General features: G+C 41.1%; 1 protein-coding gene across 1 annotated transcript in view; it reads left to right on the forward strand.

Moving 5' to 3' along the window:
* AGBL4 (AGBL carboxypeptidase 4) overlaps positions 1-9,969 on the forward strand; it is a 1,384,238-nt gene that overhangs the window by 901,816 nt on the left and 472,453 nt on the right. The gene's annotated exons all lie outside the window — the stretch shown is intronic.

The raw sequence follows: 9,969 nt of genomic DNA on the forward strand, positions 1-9,969 counted from the left end.
AACCAGACTGAAACCATGACTACCACGGGGGTGAAGATCATCATCACATCCTTTCTCTCCCTGATTGCTCTACTCCTTCCTGAGACAAAGTCACATCAGACAAATCACCATTCTCCAAACATACTTTGTAACTGTGGACTTCTGAGTTCTTTGTGTTTTCCCTTTTCTTGAAATAATGCTCATCTTTTTAACACGTCAAACTCCTCCTCATTCCCCAAGATCTAGTGTAAATTAAACCTTCTCTTATTCCCTGCCCAAAGGATGGAATTGCTTTAGCTACAGCCGGACTTTTCCTAAATGTCCCCTGATGTGTACAGTGCTATCCCTGTTTTTCTCAGTTCAGAATGCCATTCTGTCTGCCTTTCATCTCCATCTCTTTACATCTTGGAACCTGAGAACATCAAAGCAAAAAGAGCTCCAAGAGATCATAATTTTTCAGATGGGGAAATTGAGTCCCAAAGAAGCAACAGGTAACTAACAGGAAAACCAGAGCTAGGTTAAGGGTCTTGGGAGGTGGGGCAGAGTGTGGTATAGTGGAAAGGCAACATCTTTTGAGTTAAACTAATTTGGGCTCAAACTCTGACTCTACTATCAATAAACTGATTTTTCATCTTCTCTGAGCATCAGTTGTTTTATCTGTTTAATTTTTTTTTAAAGATAATATCTCTTATGGTTTCTGTGTCATATAAAAATTTCTATTTTGGTGTCTGGCACATGACAGAAGCTCTGCAGTATTATGTATGTCTGTACGAATGTATGTATTTTCACTTTAGGAAGGCAATGTGATAGAGAAGAGAGAGTCACACAATAACAGTAAAATGTTTGCAGTAAAAAAACCTCATCTGCCTACTACTTATATGAGCTTAGACAAGTCACTGAACTTTTGATGGAGGCCTTCATATCTATTTTTAGGAAAACTATGTGAAGATAAGGAAAACTTTGCATCAAGTACCTGATATCTATGCATTAATGTACATTAGGCATTCAATAAAGGGTTCTTTTTACTATTGGTATTATTTCTTCATCATGATCTCTTTTAATATAGTAATTCTGTGAGCTTCAAATAAAAGGTATTATTATGTCTGTTTGTCAAGAAGTGTAGCTTATTATGGGCTGGCAGCCATATTTTTAATATTCTCAACCAAACAGCGGCAATCAGGGTATGGCAAGTAGATTTAGAAAAACCGTATAGTGGACACTGCTCAGGAATCAGGCATGCGGATGGGCCTCCATCATCTAGAAGAACCAGGTGTCAGGACAGACTCAGCTATGGAAGCAGGATCAGTTGGAATTAAAGAGTTGCCCCTAAGGTCCCAAGTATGATGTCTTTCTTGTCTATTTACTCCCAGACAGAACTATCACCTTCTTGTTTGAACTCTGCCACAGTCGTTCCCATCACAGGAACTGTGCTTTTTCTGTTCTTTTATCCACTCTAATTCTCTCCAATTTGATTGTAAACTGGTGGGGCTTTTTATGATTCATATCTGTAGTCTTGTTTGCTAGTAAACCCTCAGTTCCTGTTTTGTTTGATCTATTAACTACTACTTCACTCAGAGCTTGACACAGAGTAAATACTCAGTGAGTGTTCAGTCAATGTCTGAATGAATGGATCCAATGAAACAGTGTGTAAATGGTAAAATGCTGTTTTTAGGAGAGTGGTTTTCAACAGCAATTATTCCTAAGTCAGCCAGTAAGTTAGACCTTATCTGTTGTTCTGACCTCACCAGTTAGGCATGCAAGGCACAAAAAGGCCACGTGGTGAGCTGCAGAGGCACAGGCTGAGTCAGAAGGGATGCTGTGAGGTCATTTATTTCCCCTTGTCTGAAAAGCTCTGGTAAAGATCCCATCTTTCATGCCATCTGAAACCCCTGTGGGATTTCCCCAGGAACATCATACAGAATACTGGGCCCGCCTGGGAGCCATTATCCTGTGTGAGATGACAGGTCTGGAAAAAACGACATGATTTGTACACATTCCCAGCTGCCATCGAAGCTGCTGCCTTAATGGATTAATTAGCTCTCTGTGTTTTGGTTCTTGTATTGGCGGATAGGCTGCTCAGCTTATCATAGGCTTCCATGGACATTCAAAGAGGTAAATAGTGATGATAATAATAATAACAAGCTAATATTTATTGATAGAGTTGGTGATGGACAGAGAAGACTGGCGTGCTACAGTCCATGGGGTCACAAGGAGTCCGATACGACTGAGCAAATGAACTGAACTGATATACCAGAAAATGTCCCAAGTACCCTAAATAGATTATTTTACTCTCATAACAGCTCTTAAGATACATACTATTGTTCTTTCTACTCCATAAGAGGAAACAGTGGCAAATTCAGGACTTAACTTAAGATGCTGAATTCCATAGTTTCTGCACTGAACCAATAACCTTATCCCTATTTTAAGGATGAAGAAAAACAGGCTCAGATGTTAGGTGGTTTGCTCATAAGTGACTGAACCAGCCAAAATCTAAGTCTGCCCCATCACAGTCTGTGCCCCTTCAGCCCTGCAAGGTCCTGGCCTGTGCATAGAGTCAGGCAGGTCTATGCATATGTAGCTAGCAGAGCCCGAGCATGGAGAAGGCAATGGCAACCAGTACTCTTGCCTGGAAAATCCCATGGGCGGAGGAGCCTGGTAGGCTGTAGTCCGTGGGGTCACAAAGAGTCGGACACAACTGAGCGACTGAGTGACTTCACTTTTCACTTTCATGCATTGGAGAAGGAAATGGCAACCCACTCCAGTGTCTTGCCTGGAGAATCCCAGGGACTGGGGAGCCTGGTGGGCTGCTGTCTATGGGGTCGCACAGAGTCGGACACGACTGAAGTGACAGCAGCAACAGCAGAGCCCGAGCAATCCAGATTCTGTACAAATTCTAGGAGAAGGCAGGACTCTAGGCCCCAAAGAACTGGGTACTACCAGAGGTCTTAGCCACAGGAACAAGGCAGAGTCCTAACTGTTCTGGTCCTGTGAATGCAAATACAATGACCAGCAACAGGTTTACTTCCCACAAGTCAGTGAACAGGTGCTCTTTACATTCTGCTTCTTCTCTGAACTGGAGAAGGCAATGGCACCCCACTCCAGTACTCTTGCCTGGAGAATCCCATGGATGGAGGAGCCTCGTAGGCTGCAGACCATGGGGTCGCAAAGAGTCGGACACGAGTGAGCGACTTCACTTTCACTTTCTTCTCTGAACACCTCCACATCCCCTTTCCAATTCATTAAGAAAAAGGCTAGAGGTAGAGAAATGCCCAGTTACTGAGTACATATTATTGGAAAGCATTTCTAGAGTGTAATTTGTGGTGATCTTCTAAAAAACCCCATGAAATAGGTAGTATCATTATTCTCATTTTGAAGTTGAAGTTAGAAGTAATCTGTCCCAAATCACACAGCTGCTAATTATCTGGGTTGTACTTTTAACCCACGTCTATTGTACTTGGTTGTTGTTGTTTAGTCACTAAGTTTTGTCCAACTCTTTTGCAACCTCATTGACTGTAGCCCACCAGGCTCTTCTGTCCATGGGATTTCCCAGGCAAGAATACTGGAGTGAATTGCCGTTTCCTTCTCCAGGGGATCTTCCTGACCCAGGGATCAAACTCACGTCTCCTGCATTGGCAGGCGGGTTCTTTACCACTCAGTCACCAGGGAAGCCCTATAGTACTTAGTAACACTCAATAAATATTTGTTGAATGAATGAATGAATGACAGATATAAAAAACTCAGGGATCTTTCAGGTACACCAGGTTACTTTTTCAGATGACTTAAATCTGTGGTTCATAACACTGGCTGCATATTGGAATATATACAGAGCTTCTAAAAAATACCAAATGCCCACTGCTCCTCCATTAAATCAGAAACTATCCCCAGGCATTGTTTTTTTTTTTTTTTTTTTAATGACCCATGTTATTCTCATGTGTAGCCAGGGCTGAGGACCACTGATCCTGGAAGGACTGGGAGTTCTCCCTGATAGATTTAGATGTGAAGCATTTGTAAGTAGCTAATGACTCCTGCTCTTAGGGAAAGTGAGATAGGAAGCAGGAATCAGAGTATCTTTGGCCTTTGGGTAAGGTTTATGCTGCTCCGACTATTGTTGCTCTGGCCTCTCTGATCAACCTGGTGGAAGTTTGCCTGCCTTGCCTTCTGACCACTCTCATTTGCTTATTCCTGAACTTAGCATGTATTCCTTTTGTCTTGCTGATGGCTGCACCATCTGGGCACTGCCAGGAGCCTACTCGGATGGCTACCTTATTTTCCTCCTTCCTCAATCATTTGCTGCTGAGATTTCCCCATCTCTGAGCTCACTGCCACAGTGTAGTCCCCCTCTACCAACAAACAGCTCTCCCTTGCTCTCCTTTGCTCCTTCTCAGAGAGTATAACAGTTTTTCTGTGTTTCTATTTCTTAGTCTTCTGTCTGTGACAAAGAAGGATATTGTGAAAATCAATCACTTGGGTCAAGGAGAAAGTATTGATTCAGCTAACAGCGCTGATGCTCCAAGTGAGTCCAAAGGTGAGAGAGAAAATTGACTGGAATTTTAGGGGCTGACTCTGCCACTTCCTCGATCTATGCTCAAGAAATAAGCTCCCAAGAATCTTCCCTCCTGTCCAACTTTTGTGGCCTCTTGGCCCTGCCACTTGACTACCAATTTCTCTTACCCTGCCCCTCCTCTGTGTGACTGGAGTGCTCTGGGTCTTCCTCCCAAACTGCACATACTGTAATGTTGGTGTAACATACAGGATTATGCACACACACCAGACTGGGATCTCTCCAAGGACAGAGAATTACAAAGTATGTTGTGTTGTCTCTGTGCCCATTTCTCAGATCAGGTCCTGGCACAGAGCTGGTGTCAATGATTGTTAAGTTATACGTCTTTGAACAGTAAAGCATTTTACCAAATGTTTTCACAACTGTTATTTTATGTAGGACTCGTAGCAACCCTAGAAGATAGTGTTCAGGAATTCATATCCACATTGACAGAATAAGCAGCTGAAAAATCTGAGCCCAGAACTGTTGACTCTATGGCAGAAAATACTCTATGACAAAAGTGTTCTGTGTCAACATTCTCCATGATGAAGTAATACAACTAGCAACTTTTAACACAATTGACCATTCACATCTTCTCAAATTACATTCTTCTTTTGGCTTTAGAGAACAGTTTTCTCTTCATTATCTTTCCAGGTCTCCTTTTACTGTCTCTCTTTCATTTCCTAGACCTCTAGACATTGAAGCATCCTGGAGTTTGATTTTTGGAACTTTTCTTTTCTCAGTATTACATCATTGATAACTTCACCTAGTCTCATGGCTTAAAATACCAGGTGTCAGCTGATGCTTCCTAAATGTATGCCTCTACCTAGCCCTCTTCCTCAAATTCCTGAATGATACATTCAATGGCTTACTCAGTGTCTTAGCTTGGACATATAATAGAAACATAGCTTGTCTCAAACCAAACTTATAATTTCTAATCCCCAAGCTAGATTTCCTACAGTCTCCCCTATCTCTGTAAGTGGTAACTCTATCAATCCCCTTTACCCCTTCTCCTTTTTGAAATCACCTTTGATTCTTGTCTCTTCCAACAGCCTGTCTATCAACATATCTTATTGTCTCTATCATCAAAATGCATCCATATTCCTAATCACCCTATCACTTTTACTGCTATCTCCTTATTGCAAACGAACATTATGTCTCCTCTGGATTCTTAGAAAAGCCTAACTAATGGTCTCAATTCTGGCCTTGCCTCTCCTACTCTTCCACATATATACTCACTACAGATTACTCTACACCTCGAAGCCAGAGTGATCCTCTGAAATTAGTGCCATATTGTAGTAGTTCTAAGCTCAAAGTCCTTCAGTGGCTTTTTATCTCTCTGAAAGAAACAAAAATACAAAGGCTTCACAATGGTCTAGAAATCCATACATGATCTGTCTTTCCAGCCTGATCTCTCCTTTACAACCTTCTCCCTTCATCATTCTCTCTACTGGTCTTTTTGCTGTTCCATGTACTCACCAAGTATATTCTTGCTTCAAGACATTTGTAATTGCTGGTCTTTACCTAGAAAATTCTTCCCAAGTATTCTTGTGGCTCACTTCTTTTCTTTCTTTATGTCTCTGCTCAAATGGCACGTTGTCAATAATGCTTTCTCTGATCATTCTATGAGATGGCAGTTCCTTGCCTTAGCAATTCATGTCCACCTTGCGTGCATGTGTGTTAAGTCGCTTCAGTCATTCCAACTCTTTACGACCCTATGTACCATGGATGGCCAGGCTCCTCTGTCCATGGGATTCTCCAGGCAAGAATACTGGAGTGGGTTGCCATGCCCTCCTCCAGGGAATCTTCCTGGTTCAGGGGTCAAACCTGCGTCTCTTGTATCTCCTATGTTGGCATCCAGGTTCTTTATCATTCGTGCCACCTAGGAAACCCCTTTGTTCATCACTACCTTTCTAATGCTTAAAACAATGCACATAATAGGCTCTCAAATAATTGTTTAATTCACTAATTCAACAATTATTTATTGATCAATTACTATAATAACTACTGTGATAACAAGTACCATCTTTTGAAGGTCACCTGTTATTCAGAGTATGAGGTACTTCTTGTATGCTATTGTTTATTTGTTGGAACAATCATGCAAAGTGGGTGTTAACATCTGTAATTTATGTATGAGCTCTAAGTCACTTCATTTGTGTCTGGCTCTTTAATGCTAAGGACCATAGACCTCCAGGCTCCTCTGTCCATGGGATTCTCCAGGCAAGAATACCAGAGTGGTTGCCATGCCCATCTCCAGGGGATCTTCCGGACCCAGGGATTGAACCCAGATCTTCCACATTCCAGGCAGATTCTTTACCATCTGAGCCAGCTTGAGAATATTGGAACTCAGGGAATGAAAATATCTTGGTTAAGATTATATAGGAAACAGTGGCAAAGTTCCCTCTAGAATCCTCATTTTCTCATTCCAGGGCTCTTCCTACTCTATCTAAACATCTCCCTTAAGAAATGGTATTGATTTTAAAATTATTTAATGAACACTTCTATTCCCCAGGCTTGATGCTAGAGACTAAAATTCATGGGCAAAATTACCTTCCCTCAAGGTGTCAATAATCTAGTAGGAGAGATAAACACATGAACAGATGAGTAAAATATGATATGATCAATCAATGACAGAGAAAGACACAGGATATCACAGGAGTCCAAAGAAGAGTAATAACCCCGTAATAACCTGTGGGGAGAGAAAAGGGGCCCAACAGAGAAACAGGAAAGAAAACCTTCCTGGAGACATGTAGAGTAATGAATGGCACTGACCCAAAAACGGAGTATTAGGGAAATGTTAGTCACTTGATAGACTCTAAAGTATCAGTGGCTTAACAAATAAGTTTATTTCTCATTTATGTAACTGTTCAATGTGAGTGTTTCTGTTCAGTGCACAGTTTTCCTATATTTAGTGATTAGGGCAATACCTCGAGGCTGCAGGAAACCTGAGCAAATATTTTGCATGGGATTTCTGTCTATATAAGGAAATCGATGAACAAAAATACAAAACTCATTTAAACATTATAAAAAGCACTATAACTATTGAAGTCTAGTGACTTATGGAAGAAGATATAGAATAATATGGAGAAAAAGTAGTTATGTTTTTTAACTGTCTAATTAGTGCATGTGAAATTTCTTTATAGTGTCTAGACACCATCTCTTTATAGTCCTTATTATGTTCACAAATATCTGGTTCCTGCCTAATTTCACATCTCCCACCTCAGGAAAAAAATAGCAACCCTGTTATTACTCACAACACCATGATTCTTAGGAATCTGTTTATATTAAAACAATATAGACCCTTTTTCCTTTGTGGTTCCATAATAACATTTATTCAATGCTGATTGCTCTGATACTCATGACACTACATTGTTCATTATAAATGATAACTTTCAGGGAATCTCTCAAAGGCTGTTTTTGTGCTTTGTTGACGATGATCAAAGATGCAAGTCTTTCTCAGATATGCAGGAAAATGTAACCAATTGTTTGGTTTTCTAGTTTTATTAAATTTTCTTTCCAAAATTTTACACTGTAATATTTCTCTTAAATTCTTTTCTTCACTATAAAAATTGGATTCTCTTGAACTCTTTAGGCCATAGTCATTGACCAGAATGTGAACCCTCTCACTGTTGACTGCATTCCTGATTTCAGTTTACAACCCAAGCAAGGAGAATAGGCTGGGGGCTGTGGGCAGAGTGAAAGGAGCCATTTCACTAATGTAAGGAAAGTTCATCTCTCAACTGGACTGCTTAAAAACAACCCAAAGGCAAGTGAGGACATAAATAGAAAGGGTCTACTGGCATTGAGAAGGTCTCTGAAGCTCCCAAACAAGGCTACCCTTTGAGGACTGCTGGCCAGACACTGGTATGGAGCCTATGTGCGAATGAATGACTGCCCTACATGCCAAAAGCAGCAAGTGCATAGGGTAGAGTGGGAACTGACACCAGAACCCAGGCTCCTGAGTTAGAGTACCATACACCAAGAGTTAGCAGTGGACAGTCAGTATTCCAGAGTCCAAACTTGTCCTGACATGTGTTAGCAGCCTCTGACAACACAGTCTCATGTGATCCCCTACAGTAGGTATCCTATCAGCCAATGGAAATGATTCCCTCATCATACTACCTTTATAGAACCCTGGGCACTGTCCAAAACTCCAAGATGACCCCTTGGATATGTGTCTCAGAGCTTCTCTGGGCACCTGGTCCATCCTACACATGGGTTAGAAATGGGAAAATTCCAGAGTTTGCAGAGCCCATTGCAAAATAAAAATGTGGTCCCCTTGTTAAGAACTATTAAGAATTCCAAGATGGTAACAACAGAGCATTAAAACCAACAGAGGGCCCTTACAAGCACAAGGCCTTATGCAATTGTACAGGTCACATGCTCATGAAGCCAGCCCTCAGTAGAAAGTTGGAGGGCACCCTCAAAGGAGAAAATGACTGGTTTAAGCTCAGGGCACCAGGCCCAGACAGCACTGCCATCCCTTGCCAGTTCCATGCACTGAAGGGGACCTAGAAAATTTTGAGGAAGTTACTCCAGAGAACAGGGCCTCCAAATGTGGAAGACCCAGACCAGGGCCTCTCTAGCCAGTTCCAAGGACTATGTTTGCAGTTAAGGGCCCCAGCCTCCTTTCATCTTGCATTTTTGCCATTTCCTATTATTGGAGGACCATGCCATTCATTATGCTAGTTTCTGTAACTTTTTGATGATTTTGAAATATTTTAAAATTAAATATATAAAGATTTAAGTAAGAAAATTCACTTTACCTATAAAGCATCCATGTTAAGCATAACATCATGAGTGTCCTCCCTTTGACCTCTTGGGGACTTTGTTATTGTTGAAAGTCTCACCACCCTGATCAGTATTGTTTGTCTGTCTGCCTGCTATGTTAGTCCCTCCAGAGAGTTCTTTGAGGCTAAGTGCCATATCTTTTACGTTTCTGCATCTGCAGCCTAAGCAGAGTTAGTTGAGAACGTGTTAGCAAGTGTTAGTTGATTGATTGATCAATCACTCTAATTCCTAGAAATGATTATAAACCTTTTTCCTCCCTTTCCCTGACTTTTACTTATAGCCTCTGAGTCCCTCTCCTCCATGCTGTCTTTACTTTCTCCATAAGAGGCTGCAGTTATTTTAACTGGAAAAAAATTTTAAGAAAAATATGAGGGTGCCTTTAAATATTCTGTAAGAAAGGGGTCTTGTGATTGAAAGCCATTAACTTGTTGAAATATAACTTTTAAAATATATTGGTTATCTGAAGCAAAGCAGTTTTGTCTGTTGCTCTTCACACTGGAATTTTGAATACATTAGGATTTATGGCTTCTGTCTTTTGAAGAAAGGGAGTTGTTGGATCACCTTGAGTTAGAAGTAAACAGTTGGCACTGCTGCGTACTGGATAAATGCCACTGATGGCCAAGAAATTCGTCATGTAGGGTGCACCCCACCCTAAATTC

Source organism: Bubalus kerabau, chromosome 6, assembly GCF_029407905.1.
Source record: "Bubalus kerabau isolate K-KA32 ecotype Philippines breed swamp buffalo chromosome 6, PCC_UOA_SB_1v2, whole genome shotgun sequence".
Lineage (NCBI taxonomy): Eukaryota > Metazoa > Chordata > Mammalia > Artiodactyla > Bovidae > Bubalus > Bubalus kerabau.